This window comes from Melospiza melodia, chromosome 1 (assembly GCF_035770615.1).
Source record: "Melospiza melodia melodia isolate bMelMel2 chromosome 1, bMelMel2.pri, whole genome shotgun sequence".
Lineage (NCBI taxonomy): Eukaryota > Metazoa > Chordata > Aves > Passeriformes > Passerellidae > Melospiza > Melospiza melodia.
In genome coordinates, this window is record NC_086194.1 from 126,075,598 (window position 1) to 126,090,530 (window position 14,933).

A 14,933-nucleotide genomic window follows, 5' to 3' on the forward strand; every position below is an offset into this window, starting at 1 on the left:
TGTAACTTTGGTGTTTACTCATAATGTTTAACCTGATCCAGACATTTCATATAATGCAGTATAAAACCAGAGAATCTGGACTATTGCATGTTAAACAAGTGTTACCTCTGACAGGTATTGCTTAATATATGTGGGTCAAGGATTGCAGAAGACTGCAAGTCGGTGGAGGATGTAACTCTCACATGTGTCTATGTTATCCTGGAATGGCAGTTTCTGTGAATAGAAAAGAAATACCTTATCAGCTGAAAAATAAGTGAACCAATGTAAAGCAAGGCTCTGAACTACTGTTACTCTCCAGCTTTTTGATGTAAGGGTTTTTGTCATCACATGATGGCCAAGTAAACCAACACTTCTACTTTTTCTTTTCCTTTGCTGAGCAAAGATATGTTCATTCCTTCCCCACCCTTATTCTCATGCAGTTGAATTTCTGGCTCATTTTTCCAATGGTTTTGCCTGGAAGTTTTTTCAGATTGCTTTCCTAAGTGACTAGATAGCAGGAAGGAAAAAGGAGACAGAACTAAAATTAAACCAGCTAAAGCCAGCAGCTGGGAGATCTTTGTTCTGTTCGGTCTTGACCACAAGCTTCCCAACAGACATTGGTGGGGGTGGGGGCATGGATCTCAATTCTTTATCTTCTTAATTTTCTTTTCCCCCTTCATGAGTAAAATGGAAATAAAGTGTTACTTAAATAAGCAGCTAAATTATTCTTAGTGTTGGTGTTGAATTAACATACTCTATAAAGCCTGTAATAAACTGTGGGCTTACAGAAATATCCTGGGAGGATGTGCTGACTTTTTTTTTTTTTTTGTTTTTTGTTTTTTTTTCTTGCAGTACATTTGTTTAAAGTGAATTATCTAAGTACCATGAAAGTGGGTCTTCATTTTACTCTTCTTTTTGGAATGCAATTTATTAGTGATATCCAGAGGGGTCAGCAGCATAAATAATGTTTGTTTCGAGTCATGTTGGGTGCAAAGGAGGGGGGTCCACAGTGAAGAGCTGTTTTGTTTGGTGTGGCTGATGAGGAGTGAGGCTGGAATTGCTCATAGCTGTCATTCAGGTTTTGTTTCAAAGTCCAAGGACCTACTGGGAAAAACAAAAAGCTAATGAAAGCTGACTGTATTTCAACCTAAACCCTGTGGAATCCAAAATGATGTCCTGACACTGCGTGTATTCTTATTCTCCTGCATTCCCATGGTTACTAAGGTAACAGGTTTTTAGAGGCTTTACATCTTCATTGTCAAGTATTTGCTACACTTATTGTTGCTGTTTGCAGATTAGGGCAATTTAAACAATGCCTTTTGAAATGGCGACCAAAAAAAAAAAAACCCAAAAAGAAATATAGTAGAAATAGATGTAATGAATCAATTACCTTCCCTTGTGTAAATTTTCAGCTACATCTCAGAAGCTACGCACAAAATGTCACACTGGTTTAGTGTGGGGATTTTAGACAGAGGAAGATGCTTTCTTTTAAAGCATGTTAATTACAGAACTCTGAATACAGATGTGAGGAGTACCAAATGTGACTTGGTGCCTTTTTTGACTACAGAACTGTGAAGAAACTGAAGTTTGTGTTTGTGTCAGAGTATTGTCACTCTATTTACAGTACATCTGAGACAGTGACCCGAATTTTGTAAGCTGTGTTATCTACTGCATCTATGAAATCATACTTGAAAAATTAAGCAGCTGGGAAAAAAACCCACCTTTTTTTCTAACAAAGAAAAAGGCAGAACTCTTGTACTTGAACACACTTTATTGATGCTCCTCTGCCCATTTAGATCAAGCAGAAATATGCTTGTTCACATCTTCACTGTAAAAATGGATTATAGATGAGATGGTCTGGCTTGTAAGTGTATCTCCAAGAATACGATATTCAAATTGATTTACTACCTGCTGACTTCTTGCAAATGAGTGCATTGTGCAACAAAGATCTTTAGCATCTGTGCTAGGAGAATTGTTTTTAAAAAAATTTAGTGAAAGTAGTGAAGTCTTTACATCATGATGATTTGTGTTACACAGCTGAGGTATGGTACATAATGATTCCACTTTGTCTGACAGAAATAAAATGCTCCTAGTTGAGAAGAATCCTGCTAGACAAGGGAAATACAGGTAATGTTCTCCTTGAGTGTCCTTGAATTAAGTCTTTTGCCATGGACTCAAGAGCCCTTTGTTGGACAAACCCATGCAGTCGGTGACATCCCCGTGCTGCTGAAGGGAATCACCACCAATGTCCATGCTGTCTCCATCTGGGCAAGACTCAGAGTATGCCCTTAGACCACTTTTTTAATAAAGGTGGGTTACACGAAACAACTTTATTGCTGCTTATTGGCAGCTAAATATAGTTTCTTTGGAAGCACAAATGATGGTGGTGGAGGGGCCCTGTTGAGCACCATTTTATTACAGTTCTGCAGATGCTGCTGATGGTGGTTTGTGCTCAGCCAGGCATATGCCTGGTCTCAACCATCTCTACCCCCAATATCAGCAAGAGGCAACTTTCTTGAGGTAGACAAGACTTAGGAGTCTAGTGTTCAGATAAATACAGAGCAGATTACCCCAGAAAAAGGGAGGTGACAGATGGGTGGCTGACGCCAGAGGGGTGAAGCCGAATGCAGACTGAATTAGTCCCTGCAACCAAGGACAGAAGGTGCTTGGCACGCAGCTCTCACAAGTTATCATTTTAAAGTGTTTGCAGGGAAGCCTTTAATTTGATTAGGTCATTTCCTTAATAGTTTTGTACTTGTGGTTGTTACATTGCCCTGGACAAAAGTGTGATTTGACATCAAAATGGCGGCTAACATGTAGCTTTATAATAAGCCATTTATATATGACAAGATTTAAATTTTTCTGGTACATACAAAAAGCTGAATTATGAATGTATATGTATGTATGAAAATAGGTATACTTTTGTGAGATTACTGAAGGAAAGGTCATCTTCCTTCCATCTCACTTAAAAATATGTATAACGCATAAAAGAAATAAGGTGTGCAACTCAAAAAATTATGTAGTGCATCATAAAAATGCAATTGTTTGTTAAATTTTTTATTTTGTTTTTATGGGATTTTTAAAACTTGTTTAAACCTGTTTTTATACTTTCAGCACTTATTTGAGTTTTTTGAAAGTTGTAGAACAAGACGGGAAAACGAATTTATTATTAGTGCTTTGCAAAGCTTTTGAGATTCAAAGCTACCAGTATTCGATATGTGTCAGTTGTAAGCTTACTAGGAGGGCTTGTAAATTCCTTAGTTGGAAAAAAAAAGTCTCTGAACTGTAAGGTTTTAAGGACAGACTTGAATGCAGAAGGAGCCACATAAACAACTTGTGTTTAAAAAATAAATCAAACAGAAAAGTCATACTGCTGTTTGCCAACTGGGGATAATCACTGAAAACTAATGTGGCAGGAGGCTGTAGCACCCTCTGGCAGAATTTTTCCATCCAGTAATAAGTATCTTCCTTCCCTACTGGAACAGGGATGAACTTCCACCCATCTCTGATGTATGGAGTGTTTTAGAGGAGTTTGGAGGGAGCCTCCACTTTGGGGAGCAGGGAGGATATCAGGATGTTTTGTTCATGCTTTGGCATTCCAAATCTGATCAAATATAATTTAAAAGCATTTGTATGGGCCTCAAAGGAGCCTCCCAGTTTGATAATGAAAATCAATCTTGCTCCTTCCTTCTTTTGGTCCCCCATCCAAAAGGCAGGAGCAAGTCTTGCACAAAAACATGTTTTTCAACCCATTTTTTTTCATCAGTGCTTTTTTTTTTTTTTTTTTTTTTTTTTTTTTTAGCACGATTCTTATCCCTTTTTGGTCAACTTTTTAGATTCCACTTTTAATTCCTGTTGAAAACTTCTCTTTCATGATAATCTTAAGAAAGGTTTCTGTTGGATAGGCTCCTTTCTTTTCAAGATAATTATTTCAGACAAACTAAAAGATGTTAATAAAATTATATGAAACTTAAACTTTAATGAGTCATCCGGTACATGTTCTCATGTACTTCCCTTCAACGTGCTGGTAACTGATTAGATTCTAGGAGATTTACTGGGTTCTTCATAAGTAGCAGTGCCAGTCTTGACACTGAATTTGAGATCAGAGTTTGGCAACCTTGATTTTTTTTTTCAGCATTGTGTTTGTTGTTGTTTGGTTTTTTAGTTTTGATTGGTTTTTGGTTTTTTTAATGGAAGATGTTTGCATGCCTTTATTTTTAAATAGCAGCCAGAAGAATTTACTTCTTACTTACTTCTAGATCTTTCAACAGTAAATAATTACCATTCAGTGAGGAAAAGGGTATTTACTTCAGTAAGAACCAACTGTGGTTGAGCATCAGGGAAAACAGGAGGGGTTTCTTTTTCTGTATGGTTTGGCTGTTAAAAGCAAATTGAATTTAAACTCTGAGTTGACTTAGCTGTTTGCATTCTTATATATGGCATGCATTTCTGCAGTTGTCTTAAAAGATTTTAAAGACTGAAAGTGTGGGTAAAACCAACAAGATGAATTAGTTGCTGGAATGTTTAGTGTGCTCCTGGCTCAAACAAGGGAATGACTTTTATTCTTTGTGGATAAAAACAACTTAATGCTTTAGCAGACATATAATTTCTAGACTAATTGCATAGTATTTATAACCCATAAATGGGTTACAAATTTGCATTATCTGCAGCAGATGCAAATGTTTTCTTCTGAGCCATTAGGCAGCCTACCAGTTTATTCCCATTGATAATAATGGCTGCTGAAGAGGCACAGACATTGCAGGATCAACCTATAAATTTAATTTCTGGCACAGTGGAAGCTCTTCAAAGTGTCTTTTGTTGGCAGAAAAAATTCTTGCAATATAAATAAGTATCTTGCAGCCCGCATTGAAGAGAGATGGAATGAAATGTAAGAATATTCTTTGGGTTCTGATGAAGTGGCTTTCTCTGGGAGAACAGAACAGAGAAATAATTCAAGAACCCTTTTAAGGCTGCAAGATTTAACTACTTTATATCTTCTTCAAGCAGCCTGTGCTGAACGCCATTTGCTATATAAGAAACAGTGACTGAGTAAGTTGGGGGTTCTCCTCAATAACTATGCAGTTATTGCATAAAAGAGAGACTGATGAAAAGCAGTACAAACCTATTCTGTTCTCATCCTCTTTTTATAAACTGACTTTTTGGAGTTTCCACACAAAAGTCTTAAAGAATGTCCCATTTTTTGACATGGCAGCTCTCAAATCTGTGTGGAAAAGCTGTTGGTCGTGAACTAGAGCTAAAGTAAAGAATTCACTGAGTAACCTCTTCATCTGACACTTAGTGTTATAATAGAAAAATTATTATCACATCTCATTTATTCAGACTAAATGGAATGTATCCAGTGATAATTAAATAGACAATTTTTAAAATGTTTGCATTAGCCTATTAATCTTTTTCTTAATTAAGTGTATGGGGTTCTACAGCCTCTGGTTAGATAGGTATTGGTTGAATAACCCTATGGAAAGAAATTTGGTGTTTTTCAGCTTTGTTTCACAAAACTAAAGTACTCCTAAGGCCAAAGAAGTACAAAAGATCAGTTGCAACTAACTTTGGTTTGCAGCAAGGAAACCAGTGGAAACCAGAAGGCCAAGGGGGTTGTCTTCCATCTGTGCTGAAGATGCAAAGTCATGCTATCTATAGGAAAAGAGAGATGACATTGCCCTTTAGCCTGGGTTTAATGTAGGTCAGTTGGGTCACCAGATGACATGACTTTAATGGCCAAACCGCTTTTAACAATTGCCTTGGGCAGTGTTTAATTTCACTGATCCTTGCCAGCCTCCAGGAGAGGAGAGAGGAGAAATCCACCTTATCTTTCGGTTTTCACACAGTGATGATTTAATCCTCTTTTGTACTGAAATTTCTCTAATGAAACCTATTACCTAGTACACACTTGTTACAGTTGAACGCAGCATAGGTTTGTATGAAATTTCAGAATGAGTTGACAAAGAGGTTTGTTTGTGTTCTTGGGCTGATCAGCTGCCATTTTTAAGTTGACCTATGGTTTATTCTCTCTTTCACATGCAATGTCTTCCTTCTCCCTGCAAACTGGTGTAACAATCAAGCATACTGTAATAACAGAAGAGGAAGGATAGAGCTGAATTCCAGTTGTCATAGCAGTTCAGGGAATATACAATGTTCTCTTTTGGAAATATCTCAGTATATATATATATATCTTAGAAAGTGCCTGGATGTCTGTCAGTTTTGTATAGATGCTCTGAATGGGCTACTGCCCAGAAAGAATGCCATTAACGTGCTAGCTTAATGGTCTGTAATGGAGGGGGGGAAAGACAAAGAAAAGCAAATGTTGAGGCATTAATGGGGGAAAAAAGGAAACCAAAGCAAAAAAAATTATTCTGCCATGCACGTGCATCTTTAGGATACCTACATCTTGAAGGTCATGTGCAATTTGTCTCCTCCCTCTTGCTTTTGTGATAACACATATTAAGAGTGGAAAAATACAGAGAAATAAATAAGGTCGATCCAAGTGTAGAACAGCTACTATTATGTAAGGAATAACTACATTGACTAGACTTCAGCCCTGCAAGTCAGACAGCTGAGGTCCATAAAATACTGTGGGGCAGAAGGTGAGAGTTGTTCATGTCTTCTGGAGGAAAAGAACTGAGGAGCATCAAATGAAATTAGCAGGGGCTGTGCTGAATGCAAACAAAAGGTGATAATTGCCAGTGTGAGGTGGGTTATCACACTCCTTTCTCAGGTCCCAGGCATGGTGTTTTCTAAAGCAGCTGGATAAATTTATGGTTCCTGTTAAATGAGCCTTGAGCTGCAGATCATTGGAGGTTGGGAGAATAGTTTAGATACTTACGACTGCAGGAACATCATGGAATTTGTGTTCTTTGAGTATCTGCTGTTGGCCACTGTGTGACCTAGGAAATGCAGCCTCTAGTCTGACTTTTAGGCGTGTCTGCTTTTAGGTTGATCTGACCCCTCCATTATTCTTCTTTGATTAGTGTGGGCCACAGTGTTGGGTGAGGTGTGCTGCAGAAAGTATTCCAGGTCTGCTCTATGCTCACAGTGCATTTTCTGCAGGCAGTGAGCCAGGTGAAAGCAGCATACAGGTGTCTTGTCTGCACCATGTTGGTTTGATAGGTAATAAAATTAAATATTAACAAGCAATTCCAGGGGTGCCAGAACTGAAGAAGCTAGTTTCCTAAAGATTTGTCTCTTTCTTTGTTAATAAACAATGATTTAAATTTTTTTCTGTATTTAGGATGTGGTTAGGATCAGCCCTTCCAATGGCTTCTTGTTTTACTGCCATTACAGTCAAATGTCCTGCCTAACTGGCTACGTTTCCTCATGAATATTGAGAAACTGAAATAATTTTCAGAGCTCTGTTCCTCTGTTTCATTTGCATGGAATTGTGGGTTTAAGAGGTGGTTGACAGAAAACATGTAATATGAGCCATGTTTCTCTTGGAAGCCAGGCAAACAGAAATAATGCAAAATAATTAGAAATAATACAAAAAAGCCAAAGAATCCTTCATCATACCACAAAGTAGTATTAATATAGTTGAAAAATCACATTATTATAAAAAATAGATTAATGTTCATCTTTCTAAAGTTTTGAGTGTAATACAGGTTAGTTCAATGCTCATGGCTGTGCACAGGAGCAGTGGGGTATGTGTGACATCCTATTTTTCTTACATTATTTAGTAACTGACACATGCTGTGTTCTTGCTGGTTGTTAACAGCATGTGAATTATGAGGCCAAAGGGGTCTCCCTCATGACAATGGCTAATGTTTGCAGAAATGCAAAGGTCATGATCATGACTACTTTTTTTTTAATGCCAACTGGATACCAATGACAATTACTGAACTAGACAGTTCTTAAAGGGTCAGTTTATTGACTTATCTTCCCTGCTTTGGGAGGGGTGATGGAATCAAAGCAACTGCCTGGCTTCTGTTCTGATGTAAGTGACTTTAGCCTTGGATAGTTTTCCTTTATGTTCCCATGAAAAATGAGAGCAACTCCTTCACTAGGTTTATTTTTCTGTGTGGTGCTACTTGATTAGCAATATTATTGTAATCTTTAAAAGAGAAAAGATAATTAACTTCTTAAAACATACTTTGTGGTTTTGAGATAACTTTCTTTTCCTTCTAACCTCTATAAACTTTATTGGAGGAAAAAAAATTGGTGGTTTTGCACTTACAGATTGTAAGTGGTGACTGTAGTGTACTTTAAAAAAATAAGTTTTTAAAACAAATTTGAATATTGGTATCTTCAAGCTAAGCCCAGGATGTTAAATAAAGCTCTTTACTTACCTATGGCTGAAAATATGTGAATGAATTGTTTTGGTTTTCTGACAGACAGAATGTGTTTGGAGGAAATTGCAGCTGTAGGACAAATGGCCATGGGTTGTATCTTCTCTTTCCCAGCTCAGATGTTCAAAACTGTGTCCATGAGCTTAAAATTGTTTCTGAATTAATTCCTCTGCAATGCAGTGACCTTACATCTGTGGGATGCTGGAAGTCTGCACTGCAGTGTGTTCAGTTACCCCTCACAGTGATTAAAAATTTGAAGTGGAGACATGAAGGCTAGTATTTGTTACTTTGAAAACCATATTTTCCAGTTACTGTGCTGAGTGATTTCTGGAGTAGTAAAATCCTAGACTAGTATTTTGAGAGAGGGCAGGTCAGACATCAGGAAGCTGAGTCACAGTTGGAGTGGACACAGCGCTAGGAAGTATCCTCCTTAATAGCCTGAGAAGACAAGAGGTATTAGATGACCTAATCTTTTTCCTGTGAAATTTTTGCTGTTGTGACTTTATTTTCCTTGTTGCCAAGACTAAATGTGGAGGTCATCTTTTTTTCTTTTTTTTTCCTCTTTTTTCTCTTTACGCAGGAAAGTTTCATCAACATACAGCTGGTTAGTTTGAACCTTGCCTGAATTTATGGCCTTCTGATGCAGGTATGGTAGGAACATGGTAGATGTGATACTAGAACTTAATTTTATCAGTTTACAAAACTGTTGATTAATTACTAAAAAGAAGACTTTGGCTTTATGATAAGAATCTTTGTCTCAAAAGAAGCTGGAAATTATGCAATCAATGACTTTGTGTTTGGTAATAGCAAATCCATATGAAATTTGTCTGAAGTTAAAGAAGTTGGTCTAAAGCCAGATGTATCAATGCAACAGCTGAGTGTAAGCTTAAATGTTCTTGTTTGCCTCCCTTTGGGAGCTGGGGAGTAGTGGTGGCAAAATGAAGGTTAAAAGTCTTGCCAAAGTTAAAACAGGCAGTGAAGGAAGAGTCACTTTCAAAAACAAACAGCAAATACCTTTCAACAAATTATATTATTTTATTGTCTATAGGTGAAATTTATAATCTGCTGAGATTTGCAAGTGGTTTCTGTGACACAATTTAGTATCCTAGTGCTTTACCAGACTTCAGTCATATGGCTGAAACTTTGGCTTGTTGAACAGCTGTTGAAGGCTACTCTGTGCCCTTACTTCAGCTGTTTGCAGTTTTTGGCATCGGGCACACAGCTGGAGCAATTGCTTTTCTTGCAGAAGGGAAAATACTGTGAAAACATTGTTCTTGATTGGTTTTGGGTTTCTATTTTTTTTTTTTTTTTTTTTTTCTTTAATCCTTGCTGTCTAATTACTTTGTACTTGGCAGGAGTAGATTTAATCTTGAGTTTACATCTTTGCTGTCTCTTCAGAAACTAGCCAAAGCTATTTAAGACCCAAAACTTTGAGTTTATTCATGCTCAGAAACTTGCTCATGCTGCACTGCTAAAATTCCACCTCCCCTATGGTTCTGTTACAGCCTGCAGCTGTACAGCCTTTAGTTGTACCCTCTGATCCTTACAACCCTTCTGAAGATAACACACTGAAGCTGAGGAGGTTTTTAAGGGTGGCTGGTGTGTGTGTGACTGTATGACTTTACTGGTTGGATTTGGGTGATGTATGGTGGAAGATGGTGAGGAAATGGAAATCATCATGGGGGGAGTAAACAAGGAGGCTGAGAAAGATAGGGAGTCTTGGAGTGAAGGATGTAGAACAAATTGAGAAGGAGATTGGACTGGCCATAACAGATTCTGAGGGCTTGGAAACTAAAGGGGAAAGCACATGTTAAAAGAAATCAAGATTGGCTGGATGAGGAGGAAGTGTTTGAGAATCAGAAAGGGAAGTGAAGGGTGTTGAAGGCAAAGCTGGGCAATAAGACTGAGAATGTGTTGACAAGGAACCTGAGAACTGCTGAGATGAGGGGGGAAAAAGGGTACTGAAACCAAGTGTTTCTGACAGATTTATATACAAATAGGCAATATCCTTTGTAATGAGTCTTGGGATGATGGGAGAGAGTTGATGAATTGGGATAAAACTTCAAGAGTGGGATGAAACCCCTGTGGAGTGACAAGAACTGGCACAGAGTGGCCTAGTAAACAGGATTCAGATTAAGGAAAGGGACTGGTCTGCAGTTTGACAAAACAGCTGGGAGTGGAAACAGTAGGGTTATATCAGAATAATATGTTTCCACAGAAATTTATCCATTGTAATGCCTAAAAAAGGATCTTTTTTTTTTTTTTTGTCACTTTTCTGCGGTGTTTTGGGCTGACCCTGGCTGGACACTAGATACCCACCAAAATCACTCTATCACTCCCTTCTTGAGCTGGATGGGGGAGAGAACATACAGCAAAAGGCTTGTGGGTGGAGATAAGGACAAGAAGAGATCACTCACCCATTGCCATCAAAATAGACTCCAATTGGGGAAGTTAGTTTCAATTTATTACTAATGAACTCAGGATAGCGTAACAAGAAGTAAACCCAATTCTTTAAACACCTTTCCCCAACTCCACCCCTGTTTCTGGGCTCAACATTATGGGTACCCTCCCACTCAGAAGTAATATTCTGTGATACTTCTCTTCCTGCTCCCCTGCAGCAGCACTATCAGTTCATCACATATTGTCTCTGCCATTCCTTCCTCCTCAGGGAGGACTTCTCACACTCTTCCCTTCTTCTTCAGAGGGTCCCCTTTTCACAGGGTGCAGTCCTTCAGGAACAGACTTCTCCTGTGTGTGTCCTTTAGGGGGTCACAAGTCCTCCAGAAAATCTGCTCCAGCCTGGGCTTCTCCCTCCATTGGCCCACGGTCCTGCCATAAGCCCGCTCCAGTGTGGGTTTTCCAAGGGGTCACAGACTCCTTTGAGCAGTGTTTTGGCCCCTCCGTGGGCTCCAGATGGGTCTCTGCTCCACATGGACCTCCCCTGGCTGCAGAGAACATCCTGCCTCACGGGGAATGTGAGGTTCACAGGGGGTTCAGCTACTGAGCCTGGGGTACCTCCTCCCTCCCCTTCTTCTGTGACCTTGTTGTCTGCAGACCTTTTTCACATATTCTCACCCTTCTTTCCAGCTGCAGTTGCAGTAGCAAATAAACTTTTCCCCCTTCTTAGCTCTGTTATGCCAGAGGCACTACCATGGTCACTGATGGGCTTGGTGTTCTTCTGCAGCATGTCTGTCTTGGACTCCACTGGCATTGGCTCTGTTGGACACAGGAACTTTCTAGCAGCTTCTCATGGAAGGCATCCTTGTACTCTTCCACCACCACGACCTTTCCACACAACCCAAATACATACTGTCAGTAAATATCATAAATCTTTTCAGTGACAGGGTCTTGCCTCGTTACTGGTGTTCCACATGAAGCACCTGACTCAAGGAGAGGAACTCCAAAGAGCTTTGCTGCTCCCAGCGGGACAAGCAGACACGGGAGCCACAGTGAGCACCACTGTTCTCTCTCTTGCTGATCTGTGGGAATACTGGCTTGACTTCTGCTTGCCTCCATTAAAACAGACCATCAACTAATGGTTGCCCACCTCCTCCCCTGTTTGGGGGTTAATTATCGCCACAGATACTCACAGCAGTCTGATCACACACTGCTGGAGCCAGGACGTTGGTGGGTTTGGCTTAGTTGTTGGGTCAGGCTGCGGCTGGGATAGAAAGGAGGTCACAGTCAGGGTCAGGAAAACCCAAGGTCAGAGACCAAAGAAGTCCAAACACATTAATCTTGGGGGCAAGGCAGGGGTGTGGATGCCTGGCTGTGATGTGGAACGTGGGAAGGGCCGGCGTGCCAGAGTAAGCATCAAAGCCCAGACGCTGGGCTGAGGCCGAGGCTGGACTCAAACAATGCACCAGAACACAGGAATGCTGAAAAAGGAGGCTGGTGAAGCGGGATGGTTGGGAATGAGTCCCAGAGTATCAGAAAGGCGGATCAAGGATTAGATGTAGAAATTGCAGCATAATACATAGTTTTAGGAAAATTGGCAAGCCCACAGAAAACCTTCTTTGAAGATCTACCTACCACTCTGATGGTAGGGCTGAATTTGGGGCAGCCGTCAGGTGGGGCAGCACAGTGGGGGACTCCTTTCATAAGAAAAGTTCAATCAAAGCACCCTTGTAAAGTGTTTTTGTGTTTTTTCCTAACTTACTGCAGATGCCTAGGCCTCACTCTGTATGGAGCCTGTTCCACAAATGTGTTTGTAATGTGTGGTGGTTTCCTTGTTTTGTCCTGGGTATGGCAGGTACACTGGCACAGACAGACGGTAAATACTTTTATGCTGAAATCACATTCTGAGCTCTGATTTTACAAAGGTTTATGAAGAAGGTCCTGAGAACACAGTTAGGAGAGTAAAATCTGTTCTTTGGGAAACAGCTAAAGCCACAAATTATTACAATTATACGCTTGGCTGTTTCAGAAAATTAGAATTACTGACTTTTCATTGAGGAAAAGAAGGAGGTGTGTGTGCAAGCTGGTCTGAAATGATGAAAGAAGAAAAAGTAATTAGTGAGGTTTCATGTAGGTGAAACCAATCTCACTTACGAAGGCTAACTAGCCCCTCATTTTCATGACTGTAATAAACACTCATTTATTCTTGGCTGCTGGCAACAAAAAGTAGCTGAACAATTAGTGTGGGATGGGCTCATCTGTGGGTGGCTTGTGAGGTAATACCAGTCATTCCTGAGGGGAAAACTCATACCTAGCTACCTGGCTCCAGTGTAGCCAGAATGGAGCAAATGTGGGTTTTGAATCTGAATTTCCATGGGATTTTGGCTCAAACAAATCAAGTGGCTTGCACTGCCCTCTGTAAGGTGGAAGCTCAGGTAGAATTAAGCTTAAAACCTTGAATAAATAAATGCAAATTTACAGTTTTTGAGATGTGGGAATTCTGTTGACCTATTCAATGTTAATTCAGTGCTCTGCATGTGGAAGGAGAGGAAGTAGAGACAGAAGTGACTTGATGTTCCTTCAGACTGTCTTAGTGTATAATGCAGGTCAGAGGAGTTTCCCAGTGGTTTTCATGCTAAATCTTGGGACACAGGAGTGGTATAACAATTTTATTTGATTTAATTTGGTTTTCTATCCCTTAAATTTAATAATTATCATTGGCTGTTTGTTTGCCTGGGTTTTTTAACTTTTGAGGCACACACAAGGTGCTTTCCTACAACTTGTTTCACAAGACTAGATGATATTTTGGTGTATGGACTTTGAGATTTTGTGGGTTTAGGGTGAGGTTGCCTTAAAAATGTAATTTTTTGCTGGTATATCAAACTGAATCTAAAAAGCATTTCTGTGTTAAATACAGTTAGCTTTATTTTCAAATATTCTTTCAATTAATTTATTTCTTCCTTTCTTTTCTCCTCCCAACTCCACTCCCTGAACTCTGGGAAAAGCCTATTCATTTGTAAAGCTTCATTCTTCTTTAAGGGTAGGTATTTTGGGAGGGCAGTCATACTGTCAGTTGTAAAGGGGCACATCAAAACCTGCAGTTTTTATTTCTTTTTTCTGCCTAGTGGGGTCATCCTGCCTGGTTTTGGTGCAGAGAGTGTAGAGTGTTGCACAGGATGGGATGGAGAAGGGAAACAGTGACAGAGTAATATATAGTGCTTAGTTTAATAAAATTTGGTTTTCTGTTTTAAAGCCTGAATTTTTATTTTGTCCTTTTTGTAACACTGGCTTTAGAGGAACATTTAAAATAATGAATCCATTTTCTAGGTTTAGAGAAGTGTTGTTTATTAGGCAGCAGTTGCAGGCAACTATAGCAAATTTTTTGTGCCTACACACAGTTTAATAAGGTTCTAATGACAGTAATTTTTACCAAAATATTTAGTATTACTTAGGAGAACTGCCAATCCACAAATTTCCTAAGTATGAAGACGTGCAGTTGGTGCAGCCAGCATTTGCTGTATCTCCCCCTGCCCCCTCCCCTTTGATTCACTAATAACTCTGATTCTCTTGAAAATTTTCTTCCTTCCCCACCCAACAACTGCTTTATAGCTGACAAAAATAAGCAATTTCCTAGCCTTATCCTCTACCTACAGAGGTCATAAAAATTGCTAATGGAAACGCTGTTGCCTTCTGTTGTGTGATTCTAATAGGAAACGGATCACTGCAATTTATGGGGTACTTACCCTTTTCGGTACATGATGAATGGCTCACTTCAAATGATGTTTCCTCATTGATTTCCAAGTATTTATCACCAGAAAAGACAGAGCAGGAAGAACAGCATTTAAACATGAAGTTGATTTTGAAAATGTTGTCTTTTCACTACGGTGTGAATTCATGGCAATATAGCATTTGCTGTAGTAGAGAAGCAAAAGATGTGAAGTCAGTTCTTTACATTGCTCTTAAGATTAGGTCTTTAATTAGGTCTCCCACTTTTTGTTATGCTGTATTAGCTTTCTTGCCTGTTCTTTGGTAGGGAGAGTGAGAGGCTTACTCTGTGTAGAGGTTTTGCTCACATTCTGCCTATTTGTTGCCATGTTCTTGAAACAAGCACATACGATATTTATATGTCAGTAGTCTCTTTGCTGTCAAGCTTTTTCGGATATTTTCACTTAATTCACAGGAAAATCTATATGCAAATAAATTCCATGTAATATTTAGAAGGTGACTGAAATACTTGTATTGGTGTGATGTTTGTTTATT

At 39.3% G+C, this 14,933-nt stretch overlaps 1 protein-coding gene across 6 annotated transcripts in view; it reads left to right on the top strand.

Annotated features, from left to right (window-relative positions):
* The window catches only part of GREB1L (GREB1 like retinoic acid receptor coactivator), a 132,034-nt gene that overhangs the window by 17,793 nt on the left and 99,308 nt on the right, over positions 1-14,933 (top strand). The window contains exon 2 of one of the 6 annotated variants that reach the window (XM_063167269.1): positions 8,857-8,922. The exons of the other annotated variants lie outside the window; for them this stretch is intronic. The gene's annotated coding sequence lies outside the window, so the exon portion shown is untranslated. The remainder of the gene's footprint in view (positions 1-8,856; positions 8,923-14,933) is intronic. 6 annotated transcript variants of the gene reach the window in all.